Consider the following 18931-nt stretch of genomic DNA (forward strand, 5'->3'; position numbering starts at 1 on the left):
CGGGTCACTTCTGGGTCATTTCACGTTTACACAGGAGATCAAAAAAGGTCTCATTTAATTGGAAATGTGAAAAAAAAATCAAATTTTTTCAAAAAATCGGAATTGAGCATTAAGCCCTGCAGTGTGAACATAGCCAAAGTAAGATCAAGTCTTCAGTAGGTACAAGTCATTTGCTTCTGAGAACTGAGAAATGGCATGTCACCATGTTTTGAAGCTGCAGTTCTTTTGCTCTTCCTAAACAAATTAAAGTGCCTCACTGAAAGATGGAGAAATGGTATGGAGCAATCATTTATCAGGATCATGATGGCAAACAAACACAATTTCCATGAATCAATTGCCTTTCTTATACACAGATCAATGAATCAATTTAGTTAAAACTTAGTTTCTTATGTTTCAGGGGGAAAAAATGACATTAAAATTAAATTCCAAAAGAAATTAAATATCAAGCATTGTATGTCAGAAAGCAGCTTACAATCTGAAAGCGTGCTAAAAGTAATATGGCATACAGACAAAATAAATAATTAAAATATACAGAAGATGCTGGAAAACCAAAGAATGAGCAGGAGCTAGAGGATTTTTCTGCAGAACAGCAGGCAGTTGAACTGGTCAGGACCAAAAAAATATCTTATCTAGTCCCGCTCCGGGCCTTGTTTTTTCCCGCTCCCGCCCGCAAAAGTGGATTTTTTTTTTCAGCACATCAAAGAAAATTTTATTAAAAGGGTCTGTAACATATCCTAAAATCCACAACATCCCAGAATAAATGCTACCAATAAAGTATTTGCTATTTAGGCTAAGCATCTACATTCACAAACCACTGTTATTTTTAACAGAAAAGCAAGCATGGGCTGCTACATGCATGGTTTGGGATGGCAGAATGCAATTATCACTAAAAGATGACATCTCAGTTCATCGCGATCTCAGGTGATTCATTGTGCTCTATGAACACAATGAACATATGCACAATGAATCACAATGTCACAAAGATTCGTCAACATGCAATTTCAGCACTGCAGTGAATGAATTCTTACATACAGTAATCACCTCTGGTTGGCCATTGCATTCCAGAAATCAACTTCTTCGATTGGCTACATTGAGCAACCCTTTAAACACACGTTATAAATAGAAACTCTGCCTAGCTTGTGCATTAATCATTTTAATGTTATTAGTTGGCATATAAATAACAATTTATATGTTTTAAACATTTTATGTTTAGAAAATGTCTATTTTGCGGGAGTCCTGCAAATCATTTTATTCCCCCACATCCCGCACACACACGAGTCACTTCCTACCCGCACCTGCACTCGTCCATCAAGAGTTGTCTCACGTCGCACCCTGTTGTATTGGGTCCTACAGGAGTGCAGGTCTCTACATCCAGGAAACAATACACAGTACTAACCCAGCTAAGATAATTTTGTTATAAGAATGTTCTTCAAATATTCAATGTTGGTTCTAGAAACATAAACAATTTCCAGTTTTCTTGATGTTAAAGGAAAGTTTTTAAAAGCTATGATGTTCCTCAAACGTTCTTTCAACTTAATTTTGATTTAAAATTCAACAGTAAAGATAAACAATGAATAATAAAGTCTACAATACATTCTTATTGATATTTAACAGAGGTTTAGATGTTGACCTATTGTTGAAAATGTCTAAATTTAAGTCACCATCATGGACATCAGTGTTTGTTTCAGTTGTGCTCTTGCCCCTTGACTTACTAGATAGCTTTTTTTTTGCAACAAGTGTTTTTGTTGCAAGTGTTTTCAGAAGAAAAAAAACATTTCTGCATTGATAAAGTTATTTATTTTCACATTGGTTGAGCTATTTAAATCTCTTTAATGCAGTTATTTGTCTGTTATTAAAAAAGACATATTTTCACCTGCAGTTGCTGCAAAAGAAGCAGCTCAACAAAAGTTAAGGGTCAAGAGCCCAACTAAATCAAACACTGGTCTCCATGATGGTGACTTCAAATTAAACATTTTCAATATGACTTCAACATCTAAATATCATTATAGGTAAAATTTGATAGGCTGAATGCACTGTAAGTCGCTTTGGATAAAAGCGTCTGCTAAATGCATACATTATTTTATTTATTTTTTATTTAACATCTAAACCTCTGCTAATTCTCAATAAGAACATGTGACAAAAATAAAGTCACTCTGGTAGCAATTAGTAATTAGTATTAGTAATACTGTAAGTGAAGCTGGTAATGCAGTTTGTGGAGTCAAGGTCAGATGAGTCTGGGCATTTAAAACCTTTGAAATTGACATCACGTGGTCTATCCAGACGATGATTGAGAACAATCCATGACACTGTCAGGTCCTAGCTTGCCAAAGGGGGCAGTACAAGGTATTAACTCTGCAGGGTGCCCAAACTTTTGCAGACACCATTTTTTTGTTTTCTGTTATTTTGAAAGTGTAAATGATGGAAATAAAATCTAACTTTTTTTGACCTAGTATAAGGATGTCTAATCTGTCATTTGATGCCTTTTGGAGATTTTTCCATCTTTTCTTGGCGTCTTTATGCACATTAATAAAAACTTTTACCTGGGGTGCCCAAACTTTCGATCTATATATATATACAGTCTTGTTCAAAATAATAGCAGTAAAATGTGACGAACCAGAATAATCAAGGTTTTTAGTATATTTTTTATTGCTACGTGGCAAACAAGTTACCAGTAGGTTCAGTAGATTCTCAGAAAACAAATGAGACCCAGCATTCATGATATGCACGCTCTTAAGGCTGTGCAATTGGGCAATTAGTTGAATTAGTTGAAAGGGGTGTGTTCAAAAAAATAGCAGTGTGGCATTCAATCACTGAGGTCATCAATTTTGTGAAGAAACGGGTGTGAATCAGGTGGCCCCTATTTAAGGATGAAGCCAACACTTGTTGAACATGCATTTGAAAGCTGAGGAAAATGGGTCGTTCAAGACATTGTTCAGAAGAACAGCGTACTTTGATTAAAAAGTTGATTAGAGAGGGGAAAACCTATAAAGAGGTGCAAAAAATGATAGGCTGTTCAGCTAAAATGATCTCCAATGCCTTAAAATGGAGAGCAAAACCAGAGAGACGTGGAAGAAAATGGAAGACAACCATCAAAATGGATAGAAGAATAACCAGAATGGCAAAGGCTCAGCCAATGATCACCTCCAGGATGATCAAAGACAGTCTGGAGTTACCTGTAAGTACTGTGACAGTTAGAAGACGTCTGTGTGAAGCTAATCTATTTTCAAGAATCCCCCGCAAAGTCCCTCTGTTAAAAAAAAGGCATGTGCAGAAGAGGTTACAATTTGCCAAAGAACACATCAACTGGCCTAAAGAGAAATGGAGGAACATTTTGTGGACTGATGAGAGTAAAATTGTTCTTTTTGGGTCCAAGGGCCACAGGCAGTTTGTGAGACGACCCCCAAACTCTGAATTCAAGCCACAGTACACAGTGAAGACAGTGAAGCATGGAGGTGCAAGCATCATGATATGGGCTTGTTTCTCCTACTATGGTGTTGGGCCTATTTATCGCATACCAGGGATCATGGATCAGTGTGCATATGTTAAAATACTTGAAGAGGTCATGTTGCCCTATGCTGAAGAGGACATGCCCTTGAAATGGTTGTTTCAACAAGACAATGACCCAAAACACACTAGTAAACGGGCAAAGTCTTGGTTCCAAACCAACAAAATTAATGTTATGGAGTGGCCAGCCCAATCTCCAGACCTTAATCCAATTGAGAACTTGTGGGGTGATATCAAAAATGCTGTTTCTGAAGCAAAACCAAGAAATGTGAATGAATTGTGGAATGTTGTTAAAGAATCATGGAGTGGAATAACAGCTGAGAGGTGCCACAAGTTGGTTGACTCCATGCCACACAGATGTCAAGCAGTTTTAAAAAACTGTGGTCATACAACTAAATATTAGTTTAGTGATTCACAGGATTGCTAAATCCCAGAAAAAAAAAAAATGTTTGTACAAAATAGTTTTGAGTTTGTACAGTCAAAGGTAGACACTGCTATTTTTTTGAACACACCCCTTTCAACTAATTGCCCAATTGCACAGCCTTAAGAGCGTGCATATCATGAATGCTGGGTCTTGTTTGTTTTCTGACAATCTACTGAACCTACTGGTAACTTGTTTGCCACGTAGCAATAAAAAATATACTAAAAACCTTGATTATTCTGGTTAGTCACATTGTACTGCTATTATTTTGAACAAGACTGTATATATATATATACACACCTTACAGATGACCACCTTCATATATCCAAAGAATTTAAAAATAATCAGCAAATACTATATATATATATATATAAATTGTAAACAAAATTGCTTCTGTTCGTGGCAGAAAACACACAATATACTATAACTGTGTTAAAATGAAATGTAGGACTACAAAACAGCTTAAAAGCCATCAAAAAATTATGTTTTATTATCTCAGGCTGAACTTCATTTAGTTGTGGCCAGTGGTAGATATTGAAACTCTTTAAACTGGCATTGAAATGTGAGGCACTAATTTGTGGATAATAATAAGAGGATGCATTATTGTAATATTATTGTATTGTAAGCAGCCAGTGATTGACCAACATTTTTGACCTGCAAAAATGCAAAGAAAAGTCCCCTAAGACAACGCATCATTCTCAAATTCCTCAAATTCCTTTGTGGGGTAATGAGTATGGTGTGACTGAGATTAAAATATTTCACTCAAGTGTTTCAGTTTTATATGTTATCTCCTGACTGAAGCGAATCAGACAGTAGTGATTATACCTGCGTGAATGCATGAAAATTATTTATACATTTGTGATCTTCATATAATATAAAGTTTGTTTTTTTTTATAAAAAAGTGTGGGAAGTTAAAGAAACAAATGATTTTTTCCCCAAGTGATATGTGTTGGGGGGGGGGGGGTGAAAGAGAGATACACGACTGGGGTAAAAAGACTGATGACACTGAAAGCTGGAATGAGAAACAACAGAGCAGCAGCGGGTGGTTTTTTTTTTTATTACTGGAATTTTTCAGATATGAAAGAAATTCCCCAGGCATCTTCCTCTACAATATGTCTGAAAATAACCGACATTAACAATACATTTTTATTATTTTCATATTAAATGTTATATCCCAACACCCCTACATCATCTTGAGGTTGTAACAGCTAATTATTGATAACTACATCAGTTTGCCAAGTGCCTGAATGCTTGCTGATTTCAGTCTAATTCTAATGATCAGGTGCAAATGAAATCAATACATTCGATGACCAAGACATTCATTGGAACTAGCTCAGCCAGCCAGGTCTTTGTGTGTGCATAAAACCTTTACTAAGCTATGAGTCCTTTTTCCAACAATTTTAAGAAATGCCACTCTGTTTTCTCGTCTGTGACCCTGTCAAGCCCGGCTATTCAAGACCTATTTCAACCAGCTCTTTTCATCATTACCCTCCTCAAAACACCCTCAGTCTGCAGGCCTCACTGAAGTTACAAGAAAACCCTTCATGTGAAATGTGCAGAGCTCTGTGTCTGTATGAGTTAGTGATGACACATGCTGTTAATTAGCAGACTCAATGAAGGGAAGAAAAACAGAAGAGACAAGCAGAAACAACTACAACTGCCTTACAGCCACACAGTGCCATTTATGTGAAACTGGCTATAGATTATGTATATAGGGTTTCCATAAAACTAACTAAGGGCCAAAGGAAAAGGCCTTAGAATAGAATAGACAGAGGAAGCTAGATGCACATTCTGTAGCTGGGGCCAGAGAGCACTCTCATGTGGAACAGATGGACAGAACAGAAGACCTGCTACTGCCTCCTAATGTTTGATATGAGAACATCTCTCTTTTTGTCAACTAACGTTTTGATTGATTTCAGTTTTTATAAAACCATGGAAGATGTCAACTTTTAAAATAATTTCGTGCAATCATGGAGCTCTGTACCATTTCTGAAGGAAATCTGATGTTCTCCTTATAATGATAATATTATTCATTATAATTATTATTATTTATTTATATATATATATATTATAATTTATTTATATATTATCTAGCTCTCTCTATCTCTCTGAAAAAATCCAAGTTGTTATCTAAAATCTAATGGTACTTTTTATTTATGGGTGTAATAAGGCCTAATAAGACTTTTTTATTTATTTTTTATTTTTATTATTTAAAGGCGCTAAGAAAAGTGGGGATTAAAGTCTAAAACCGGACCTGAAATAACCTAACATATCAATCTGGAATAAAGCTGTTTCATTAACGACAATTTAAGTTCATGCAGTTCCTATTGGTCAGTTTTGGAGGAACTCAGCTTAGACTAACAGTTGACTGCTCCAGAGTGTTGCTCCCCAGGATCCCCCACAAGGAGATCAGGAGTCGGGTGATGCTATTAGCCAAAGCCAACCAGGGAGAAAAAGGATCCGTCATTCTCTCTAGGAAGGCATCGGTGAAGAAGTCCTGACACAGAGTGTCAGTCTTCCGATGGCAGATCCCTCTGGGGAAAAGCAGCAGCCAGGCCCATCATCATATGGTGTCCGTCTCTCCTCATGGCCCTCGGGGGGCCAGTCTGTCAACCCTGCCACCTTTGGTTCTTCAGGGCACAGTGGTCTCAAACAAGCACTCCTCTCAGTCTCCGCTCAGAAACATAGTGGTCCAGGGAAGCTTGCATTCTCCAGTGAGGATTCCAGAACAGCCGGACTTCTTCCATCTGCTTCCTGGCACCAAGTCACCTGTTCTGTTGACACCAGCAGCCAGTCTTGAGAGCCTGGCTCCCTTAGTATACTTTTCGGCAGCTTGGAAATGCCTGTCAAATGTGTCTTAGTGGGTCCTGCAGACAGTGGAAAGAGGCTAGAGAATCCAGTTCAGTTCTCAGCCACCTAGATTAAGTGGGGTCACATTTACTGTGGTAAGCCCCAAGAAGCAGGCACGTGCACAGGTAGGGCTCAACCTGTGCAGAGCACATGCCCTTTTTGCCATTACACTCCGAAGTGCCCTTTTTTTGGTGGTGTTTTTTTTTTTTTTTTTTAATCACTGCTATTGGTCACCCTTTACGTCTGTCTTTCTGTTTTACCAAATGAAAGTTCTTAAAACGAGCTTGTGTAAATCTTATTCGATCCTCAAGCGGTCAGTAAGCTGATAACTCCGCCCCCTCTCATTGAATCAACTGAAGTTCCACAGCAGCCGCACAGTAGACAACAGCGGAGCTGAACAAAGTTTTGCGAAGGGTAAATACATATCTTGTTGTTTGAAGAAGTACTAATAAACACTGTCTATAAAGGCTCATATTTTATTTATTTGATGTCTGACTGACTCACTGAGACATGTGGGACGTCGCCTGAGAGAGAGGGCTAGCATTTGCCATCTAGTCATAGCCAATACATAGCCAACACTTAAATAGCCTGTGCAGATAGTAGCATTTCATCTTTTATAAAATGCTAATTTGACCAAATGCATTTTACCACAGGAAAAACTGAGCGCTCCGACTATATAGCTAAAAAAAACTAGTTTGTAACCTAGATGAAAATGTAATGTGATGCCCGCAGCGGCAGGCGCCATCGCCGTTTTAATGACGGACAGAAAAAAAAATCACATTTGCACACATTCGCTGGTCAAAAACGATATATTGATAAGTAATACAACAACACATAATTTGTTTTTACCATCGGAAAATCATAACAGGGGCGCCCCCGCGCTGTTTCATTCTGGAACTTACACAGCGACGAGTGATCCTCGTCACCTAGATAACATATTTCTAAGAAATTTCTTCTTTGATTTATGATTGCTGATACACTTAATTTATTAACATTTAGGCTAATCATGTTATGGTATACTCTCTGTATACTCTCTTTATAAAATGTTGTAAAACATGGTTTTACTACAGTAATGTAGTAGTAACTAAAAAAAAAAAATTACAGAAGATCACTGAAATCTTTATATTTTATCATACAGAATGTAATTCGTGATACATTCCAAGGCTTCATTAATTTGATCCAAAATACAGCAAAATCAGTAATATTGTGTAATATTTTTACAATTTTAAATAACTGTTTTCTATTTGAATATTTTAAAATGTAATTTATTTTTGTGATCAAAGCTGAATTTTCAGCATCATTACTCCAGTATACTCTTCAGTGTCACGTGATCCTTCAGAAATGCTTTTCACTGCAACTGTACTTTTCACACTATTTTTATTTATTTTTTCATTGCTGGCTTATTTTAGGGAAAGTGTAGTGAATAAGAGACCTTCGAGAGACCAACATCCCTGGTCCACCACAGTATCAAATTTTTGCCAGATACATGGCTCACAGAAGGTTGCTGTTGTATTAGGTTTAAAGAAGCCCTTAAAACCCTGTTTATCTATATTATCTAATATTATTATTATGGTTGTTATTAATCGTGAATAAATCTAATCTGAGACTATTATTTTGTGTTATTGAATTTGTCATGAAGATGTGACCATTTCTTCCTTTTATGCAGGCTTACTAAATAATCTTGATATAAAAAGGGGGGGGTGCCCTTTTTCAGTTTCAGCACATGCCCCTCAAAAGGTCTGTGCACGGCCCTGCCAAGAAGGCTCTGGTGATGGAACAAGAAGTGTCTACCCTCTTGAGAAAAGAGGCTATAGAGTGTGTCCCTCCATTTTAGAGGAAGTCTGTCTTTTACAGCTGATACTTCATCGTTCTTATGAAGGATGAGGGGTTGCATCATACAGTATTGTTCAAAATAATAGCAGTACAATGTGACTAACCAGAATAATCAAGGTTTTTAGTATATTTTTAATTGCTACGTGGCAAACAAGTTACCAGTAGGTTCAGTAGATTGTCAGAAAACAAACAAGACCCAGCATTCATGATATGCACGCTCTTAAGGCTGTGCAATTGGGCAATTAGTTGAAAGGGGTGTGTTCAAAAAAATAGCAGTGTCTACCTTTGACTGTACAAACTCAAAACTATTTTGTACAAACATTTTTTTTTTCTGGGATTTAGCAATCCTGTGAATCACTAAACTAATATTTAGTTGTATGACCACAGTTTTTTAAAACTGCTTGACATCTGTGTGGCATGGAGTCAACCAACTTGTGGCACCTCTCAGCTGTTATTCCACTCCATGATTCTTTAACAACATTCCACAATTCATTCACATTTCTTGGTTTTGCTTCAGAAACAGCATTTTTGATATCACCCCACAAGTTCTCAATTGGATTAAGGTCTGGAGATTGGGCTGGCCACTCCATAACATTAATTTTGTTGGTTTGGAACCAAGACTTTGCCCGTTTACTAGTGTGTTTTGGGTCATTGTCTTGTTGAAACAACCATTTCAAGGGCATGTCCTCTTCAGCATAGGGCAACATGACCTCTTCAAGTATTTTAACATATGCAAACTGATCCATGATCCCTGGTATGCGATAAATAGGCCCAACACCATAGTAGGAGAAACATGCCCATATCATGATGCTTGCACCTCCATGCTTCACTGTCTTCACTGTGTACTGTGGCTTGAATTCAGAGTTTGGGGGTCGTCTCACAAACTGCCTGTGGCCCTTGGACCCAAAAAGAACAATTTTACTCTCATCAGTCCACAAAATGTTCCTCCATTTCTCTTTAGGCCAGTTGATGTGTTCTTTGGCAAATTGTAACCTCTTCTGCACATGCCTTTTTTTTAACAGAGGGACTTTGCGGGGGATTCTTGAAAATAGATTAGCTTCACACAGACGTCTTCTAACTGTCACAGTACTTACAGGTAACTCCAGACTGTCTTTGATCATCCTGGAGGTGATCATTGGCTGAGCCTTTGCCATTCTGGTTATTCTTCTATCCATTTTGATGGTTGTCTTCCGTTTTCTTCCACGTCTCTCTGGTTTTGCTCTCCATTTTAAGGCATTGGAGATCATTTTAGCTGAACAGCCTATCATTTTTTGCACCTCTTTATAGGTTTTCCCCTCTCTAATCAACTTTTTAATCAAAGTACGCTGTTCTTCTGAACAATGTCTTGAACGACCCATTTTCCTCAGCTTTCAAATGCATGTTCAACAAGTGTTGGCTTCATCCTTAAATAGGGGCCACCTGATTCACACCTGTTTCTTCACAAAATTGATGACCTCAGTGATTGAATGCCACACTGCTATTTTTTTGAACACACCCCTTTCAACTAATTCAACTAATTGCCCAATTGCACAGCCTTAAGAGCGTGCATATCATGAATGCTGGGTCTCATTTGTTTTCTGAGAATCTACTGAACCTACTGGTAACTTGTTTGCCACGTAGCAATAAAAAAATATACGAAAAACCTTGATTATTCTGGTTAGTCACATTGTACTGCTATTATTTTGAACAATACTGTAGATCTGTGCCAACTCAACTACTCAGATTCAAGATGCTGGCTTTAAAAATATTGTGATGTAAATCAGGTCTGAGGACTGGTTCGTCACCATAGATTTGAAAGACACATATGTCCATGTCTCCATCCTTCCCAAACAGAGGAAGGTTCCTGAGGTTTGCTTTCGAGGGCAAAGCATACCAATACTGGGTTCTTCCGTTCAGTCTAGCACTGTCACCCCACACTTATCCACATAGAAAATTATATTGACAACTGGCTGATCTTATCCTAGCTGGAGCAGATGGTGGTTCAGCATCGAGATGTCATCCTCGTCCATATGAAGGAGCTGGGGTTGAGGCTGAACACCAAGAAGCTATGCCAGTCACTTTATGTAAAGCAGTTTCAGTGACTGTTGGGTCTGGTGGCAGCAGCATCCAACATGATACCTTTTGACCTGCTCTACATGAGACCCCTGCAGTAATGGCTCAGGATCGAGGGGTTTTCTCTGAGGTGCAACCCATATCACATTATCAGTGTCATGCGGCACGCTACCTTTGTGCCTTAGTCATGTGGAAGAAACCTTGGTTCCTGTCTCAGGGACCTGTGTTGGGTGCTTCGTGTCAGATTTGGGGATATTAGGAGAATTTTTGACCAGACTCAAGTCGACCTGTTTGCATCTCTAGAGAGTTATTTCTTGACTGGATACATTGGTACAGATGTGTTCGAGGCTGGAAAGAGTTTTAGAGAGAATCTCCTGGAAGAGTCAGCCTTCTAATAGGCCTATTCTGGCTCAGCTGAGTTTGGTTCTTGGACCTTGTGTCACTTCTCAAAGAGTTTGCATGGGAGATTACAATCAGGAGGGACCTTCTGACTCAGGAAGGTGGCACGATTGTTCATCCTCACCTGGAGTTAAGGAAACTGTGGGTGTGGCCACTGAGGGGGCACAACTCATAGCAGCTGGTCTCTAAACTGAGGTTGTTGGGACCATTCTTCACCCCAGGGCTCCCTACACAAGGAAAATGTACTCCCTGAAGTTCCACTCAGCTTTCATGATGCAGAGATCACCAGCTGCACCCGGTGGAGTGCCCAGTTGGTTCAGTGCTGGAGTTCCTGTAAGAGTGATTCTCTGCAGGGTTGACTCCCTCCAACTTGAAGGTTAATGTGGTGGCCATATCTGTTTAAGCAGATGGATAGTTGAGGCTATCTCTCTGGCTTATGAGTCCTCTAACCTCTGGTCAGTTTTGGGGGTCAGGGCCCACTCAACCCAAAGTATGGCAGCCTCTAAGATGTTCTTATCTGGTGTGTCTACACAGTGTTTGAGAGGTTGTGGGTTGGTGTACCCTGCTCACCTTTGTCAGGTTTTATAGCCTAGTTGTTGAGACCATTCTAGGATCTAGAGTGTTTCTGTCTTGAGATGTGCGCATCAACTTCACACATAACAGGCATTTGTCAATATGCCGGAGTTGGTAATCAAGTTCCTTAACGTCTCTAGGTAACCATGGTTCCCTGAAAGGAAATAGACACTGTGTTGCCCTGCCACATGTCCTGTATCTCTGTGAGCACTTGCTTCAACCTATCAGAAGCTAATGCTGTGTACACCTGGTGCCTGAAGTCATGGCCTAGTGGTTAGAGAGTTTGACTCCTAAACCTAAGGTTTGTTGGTTTGAGTCTTGGGCCAGCAATACCATGGCTGAGGTGCCCTTGAGCAAGGTGTGTGTGCGCGCGCGTGTGTGCAGAGCATGAATTCTGGCTGTATATCACTTTCACTACATTATCTCACTACATTATCTCACTGCTCTATTGGGCTGATTTCACACATGTTTCAGAAGTCACACAGAGCATTTCAAAACATTTCAGATGCAGCATCTTGTTCCCTTGAACAGAGGTCAAGATTCATGTCTTGAAGTATTAATTGTGAGGTAAGAGCAAAGAAAAGTTAACAAACTTAAAAAAAAAACATTTTTACAACTGGAATCCATAAATATTGGAGCGACAGTTAAATGCATTGTTTTTAAAATAAATCCTTGTCTGAAGACAGAGATTACACTAAAGAAATTATAATTTTTCAGCTATCACGTAATGTGTATTTTCATTTAGCTGTTTAAATGAAGTACTAGTGATGCCTGTTTGGCGAATGAATAACTTGTTTGATGTAGTTGGTCAAACAGGTTGGTAAAATGTTATTTGTTTGCAGTTCATTTTTATCAATAAGGATAGTTGATTCATGCACTTGATTATTTATTGAGGTTTCTTACATTGCTATAGTATATTTTAGAAGACTAAAAACAAAAAGAGCATTAGATGAGTTGGATATTTAGCTACAATCCATTACAGGGAACAAAACATACAAAAGTCTCCTATCTCCTGTCATTGATAGGATAGCAAGCATATGATCCTGGAATATAAAAACAATGTGCAAAGTTTCACGTTAAATGGTTTCCCATAGAAAACCATGATACAGAAACTCTGAACCATTAAGTGCATTGCGTTCATATTCGGACCTCATCTACTTGTATATGTAAACTATGTATCATTAATATAGTGATACTGAATTTGATGCTACTATTTTAAATATATTAAGGCACTTTAGGTGTTTTTACAACATTTGTCGCACTGTTTAATGATTGAAATATTGCTGCGGTTGCTTAATATGGATTGAAAATGACAAAAACTTGCATTTTGTTTACATACCTTTGTTTCAAAAGGAAGCCATGGCCTAATGGTTAGAGAATTGGACTTGCAATCGAAAGGTTGTGAGTTTGAGTCTTGGGCTGCCAGGAATTGTAGGTGGGGTGAGTGCATGTACAGTTCTCTCTCCACCGTCAATACTATGACTTAGGTGCCTTTGAGCAAGGCACTGAACCCCCAACTGCTCCCTGGGTGCCGCAGAATAAATGGATGCCCACTGCTCTGGGTGTGTCAGATGCAGCTTTGATCTGATGCAAGAAGCAGATCATTTGTAATTTTAACAAGTGCTGTTTCTGTGCTATGGTAGGGCCTGGAACCTGACTGAAATTTCTCATACAGATGATTATTTATTTTTTGCAGGAAGGAGCTCAATTGAGCAGACACAAATTTTTCTGAAATTTTAGACATAAATGGGATATTTGAAATGGGCCTTTAATTTGCCAGTTCAGTAGGATCTAGTTGTGGTTTCTTAATAAGAGGCTTAACAACCGCCTGCTTGAATGGTTTTGGGAAGTGACCTAAAGATAACGACAAGTTAATAATGTTGAGAAGCGGTGCTTTTGCTATAGGTAACAACTCTTTCAGTAATTTAATGGGTATAGGATCTAATAAACATGTTGTTGGTTTAGATACAGTGATAAGTTTATTTAGCTCTTCATGTCCTATAGTTGTAAAGCACTGCAGTTTATCTTCGTATTAGACTCTGTAGAATCTACATTTGTTATTGTATTTCTGATGTTATCTATTTTATCAGTAAAGAAATTCATAAAGTCATTACTACTAAACGTTGATGGAATATTTGAATCATGTGGCATCTGGTTAGTTGTTAATTTAGCCACTGTGCTAAATAAAAACCTTGGATTGTTTTGGTTATTTGCAATGAGTTTGTGGATATGCTCGGCCCTGGCAGTTTTTAGAGCCTGCCTATAGCTCTTCTTCCCAGATGGTAATGCAGAGCCATATAGTTACAGTTTTTCTCGATTGCTTAAACACGTTTCTTGAAACTATGCCTCGTATTCTCAAAACTATACACAAATCCATAACGTCTCACCCAGTTTCCCAAACAACCTATTTTCAGGTCAAAATGAAGCTCTACACTCAAAACCATTCACTCTTGCTGAAAAAACAAACTGTGCCCTCAGACAGGACACACAAGCCCTCAAAATCACACACACTACAACATAGTCTAACACACTGGTGCAATAAATTCAAAACAACATTTCCAAAATTGGTAAGTTATGTTACTTGTGGTTCCCCTCCTCACTAAACTTATCACATGATGAACAAAAGACACAACCAATGGATACATTGGCACATTTTTATTCATTCATGTACTACACAGTACAACAGCTACTACGCCTCAGCCTCCCGTCTTTGGTCTGGGTCAGGCCAGAGAATCTCATCCACATCACAGGCTTTATTAGCCCTAGCCAGACAACGGGGATAAAATCCTCTTGCATGCCTGATCCACCCCTGGCACGCATCTACGGACACATCTTGGCAGGCTTCTTCCAAGGCCTGGACGAGGTGAACACGCATATAAGGTTCTCGATCATACACTTTCCACCGCCATGCCGAAAAAAAACTCCTCTATTGGGTTTAGAAAGGGAGAGTATGCAGGCAGAAAGATGTTTGAAAATCTTGGGTTATTGGTAAACCAGTCTCAAACCAAAGCAGGGCTATGGAACCTGACGTTATCCCAAACAACAACGTAGTGAGGGTGCTCTGGTTGTGCTGGTTCCCTGTGGTCCAACTGGAACATATGCTCTCTTAGACCGTCAAGGAAAGCAAAGAGCATAGTGTTATAGGGTCCTAAAATGGCATGGCGGTGGAGTACCCCTCGTTGGCTGATGGCTGCGCACATAGTGACATTCCCTCCGCGCTGACCAGGTACATTTACAATAGCCCGATGGCCAATTGTGTTCCTCCCCCTTCTTCTTTTGGTCAGGTTGAAACCAGCCTCATCTACAAAGATAATTTCATGGGGACCAGGCCAGCCTTCAATCTCAAAGATTCTCTGCAAAACACATGAAACACAGTAGAGTAAATCACTATGCTGAAGCACAGTTCAAGAGGGCACAAATGGCTGCATAAACTGCTATACTCTGATGGTACACAATACTTCATGCGATATCAAAATTCATACCTGAACATATTCCACTCGTTGGTCTTTCACTCTGTCAGAGTTTTGTTCAAAAGGGACGCTGTATACCTGTTTCATCCAGAACTGGTGCTTTCGGAGGATGCGGTCAATTGTGGAGAGGCTGATGGCATTTATTCCTCGAAAATGATTATTATCCTCAATCACTCTCCTTTGAATCTCTCGCAGGTGGATTACATTATTGGCAATGACCATGTTTACAAGCTCCCTCTCTTGCTCCTCCGACACAAGCCTTAGCCTGCCTCCACCGGGTGGTCGTCTCTGTGTCCTAAAAAAATAGAAGCACTACTGTAAGCATTACTGTAACTCACACATCCTTTTTACAGGAAAAAATGGAAACATACTGAAACTATCTGTATGCGAGGCAATTTGATGCATTTCTTTATTATAGTAGTACATATTACATAGTGCAATAGTAGATGTGATGTCAAAGCACAGAGTACAGCACAAGTTACTGTACAGAGCAGTCTTACTGTAAGTAAACCTACCTGTTTTCCTCCCTGAAAGTTCTGATGGAGGCGACGGTGAAGCGACTCAAATTAGGCTGTACTTGTTGCCCAGCCTCTCTCATAGTCATGCCATGGACAAGGACATGATCAACTAAAGTGGCTCTAATTTCATCCGAAACTGCTTGTCTCCTTGCCCTTCCTCCTCCTCCTCCTCCTCCTCCTCCTTCACCTCGTCTACCTTGTCCTTCACCACGTCCTCCTCTTCCTCTTCTTACTCCTCTCCCTCCTCCTTCACCACGTCCTCTTCCTCCTCCTTCACCATGTCCTCTTCCTCTCCCTCCTCCTTCACCACATCCTCTTCCTCTCCCTCCTCGACCTCTTCCTTCATTTCTTTGTGGATCCATTGTTCCAAAGCTCAAATGAACTGACTCTGGCACTTTTATGTATCTTGAAAGTTCTGATTGATGTGTGTTAAATTTTGACTCTTAGTGTTTTCACCTGGGTAATTGTGTGCTAATTGAGCTGAAACTATGCTGACTTGAGTGAACAATATTGAATGCTAGTGCTTTCTAAATGACCACATGGTCTAGGCAATGAGAAATTAAGGGATTTGTGTGTAGAGTTTTGCAGTGACAGTTCAACAAATCTGACTCATGTGTCAAAACAGGGAATAGTGTTTATAGTTTAGTGAAATGGGTGTGCTTTTTGATAAATGGTGTAATGGTTTTGAAATTTTAGTTAAAAAGCCTGGTTATAGTGTTTAATTAATCGAGAAAAACTGTAATATTAGTGAAACACAGCATGCACGATTCAAGGAAATGGTCTGTAACATCATCACTTTGAGTTATGATATTTATATCAGTAATATCGATTCCATGCTATATAATTAAATCAAATGGGTGATTAAAACGATGAGTGGGCCCGGTGACATTTTGCTTGACTCAAAAAGAGTTTATTAGGTCAGTAAACGCAAGTCATAATGCATCCTTTGTATTATCTACGTTTATATTAAAATCTCAGACGATTAGCATTTATCAACTGTAACCAACAAGGTCTGAGAGGAAATCTGCAAACTCTTTTAGAAAATTCTGTTTACGGCCCTGGTGGTCTATACACAGTAGCCAGAGCAAGAGACAGAATAGATTTCTTTTGCATATCTGACAGTGTAACATTAAGCAGAAGTATTTCGAATGAGTCAAACCTGTATCCTGTTTTCTGGGTAACATTGAGAATATCACTATTTATTGTTGCAACACCTCCGCCACGACCAGTCTGACAGGGCTCATGCTTATAACAGTAGTTTGGTTGAGTTGACTCATTTAGACCAATATAATCATTTGGTTTTAGCCAGGTTTCAGTCAAGCAGAATACACCAAAACTATTATCTGTGATCATTTAATTTACAATTATTGCTTTGGGTGTGAGTGATCTAATGTTTATGAGCCCAAACTTTAAAAATAGTTTTTGTTCATTTAATGTTTAATGTTTCTGGTTTAATCATAATAATATTTTTTTAGATCCTACATTAAATGTATATTTGACCCCATTATTTGGGGAACAGACAGAGTCTTAATAGATTGGACAGCACAAGTACTTCTATCATTTAATCGGGGACAACAAAAGTCATCATAGTAGTTATTTGAGAACTGGTTCCCTATTCAGTGTCTCTGTCTGCCGCAGCATGGTGTTGTTAACCCCGGCATGAAGTACGACCACTCTGGGGCTCTTCAGGATCGCGGGTATCTGCGCAGAAACATTGACCTTCGGCTAGCGTAGCATGGACGTGTTGGACAATGGAGACTCTGATGATCACAGCGTCACGTCCTGTCTCACGAAGGGGAGCGAAGCGGTTCTGGGTGGAGGTCTCGAAGACAGGAGGAGAAGTCGTCGGTGAGGCTGGGTGCAGAGAAACACAAGGAGTAGAAGTAGTGGAACTGTTAGCAGCGCGTTGTATACTTACCCCAGAGTTGTGAGCATCAGCCTGGGAGGTTTCCAGCGCAGCTCTCCACTCTCTCAACTCGGCCTGCCTCACCTCCAGGTCGCAAATCTTTTTTCACGGCCTCCAGCTCGAAAATGTCCTCACCTGCAATCAAAGATAGACATACATCCACCATTAAAGCAAGTAACGCCTCCGGTTACTCATGTAAACTTAGTTCCCTGAGAGGAGGGAATGAGACATTAGGTATGGGGAAATCAATTTCCTCAAAATTATGAAGTCTGATTAAGTAACTTTTTTGCTTGCAAATAGCCAATGGCGCCCCAGCCCTCACCTGACTGGCTGACAGTCCTCAATATAGGTGACGGTGGGGGCCAAAAAACCTCAGAATCTTCAATTGAACGAGAGCTATGAGGCTGGAAAGCTTTCCACACTCAGGGAACTAAGGTTATGTGAGTAACCAGAGACATTCCCTTATCAAGTCGGAGTCTCAACATTAGTATGGGGAACAATAAAACCCCCGCCGTGTTGGAAAAACTATCCGGCCCAGCTCGCATCGAGCCACAGTTAAGCATAAGCACTAATTCTTACAGCGCGTTAGCTCTAGGTCGAGTACCAGATGTAGTTGAAACACCTCTTGGCTCTTACACCATCGTAATCGCTTGCACCCAGATAAGCAACACTGGTGTGATATCGGGGAAAATGCAGCAGTATGCTGGTGCTTGTAAATACACTGCCAGCTTATAATGTGGGCATAATAAGGGGGCCACATTAGATAGCTAAGAATACATCAACCGCAGCTTTTACTTAAATAACTTGCGTTGTCTATAGGACCTGGTCGAAACCATGGATAGGGCACACACCTCCTTGTGGAGTGGGCATGCACCCCGATTAGGCAGGTGGTTCCCGGGGAAGCATAAGCCAGTCACACAGCCTCCACTATCCAGTGTAATAGCCTCGGCTTTGACAGTGCGCTGCCCTTCTTGGCACCCACATAGCAGATGAAAAACTGCTCTGAAGTTCAAAACTGGCTAGTTCTGTTCACATAAGCACGCAGAGCACGCATGGGGCACTAAGCGCACTTCTGAGACATATTACTGGCCTCTTTGGGGCAAAATGCTTGAATTGTAACTATCTGAGCTCTGAACGGGGTTGAGCACTTTAGGCGAATAGCGTTTGGGTAAAAGTCTGACCATTCAGTCGTCCGGTCCAAACTGCATACACTTGCTGTTCACTGACAGGACATGCAAGTCCCCCACTTGTTTCCCACAAGCTAGCAGGAGCAATAGCGCCATCTTAAATGATAGCACTTTAAGGTCGCTAGACTGATGCGATTGATGTATGCCACCACTTTCATGAACGGAAGGAAATTCTACAGCGCTAGATGAACCGCTTCCATCTCAAAGGCAGTTTATAT

The 18931-nt window shown here is 39.8% G+C and overlaps 1 protein-coding gene across 2 annotated transcripts in view; it reads left to right on the forward strand.

Annotated features, from left to right (window-relative positions):
* The window catches only part of LOC113115415 (tyrosine-protein kinase receptor UFO-like), a 1029470-nt gene that overhangs the window by 526297 nt on the left and 484242 nt on the right, over positions 1-18931 (forward strand). The window lies entirely within an intron of this gene.

The sequence above is a fragment of the Carassius auratus genome, chromosome 15 (assembly GCF_003368295.1).
Source record: "Carassius auratus strain Wakin chromosome 15, ASM336829v1, whole genome shotgun sequence".
Classification (NCBI taxonomy): domain Eukaryota; kingdom Metazoa; phylum Chordata; class Actinopteri; order Cypriniformes; family Cyprinidae; genus Carassius; species Carassius auratus.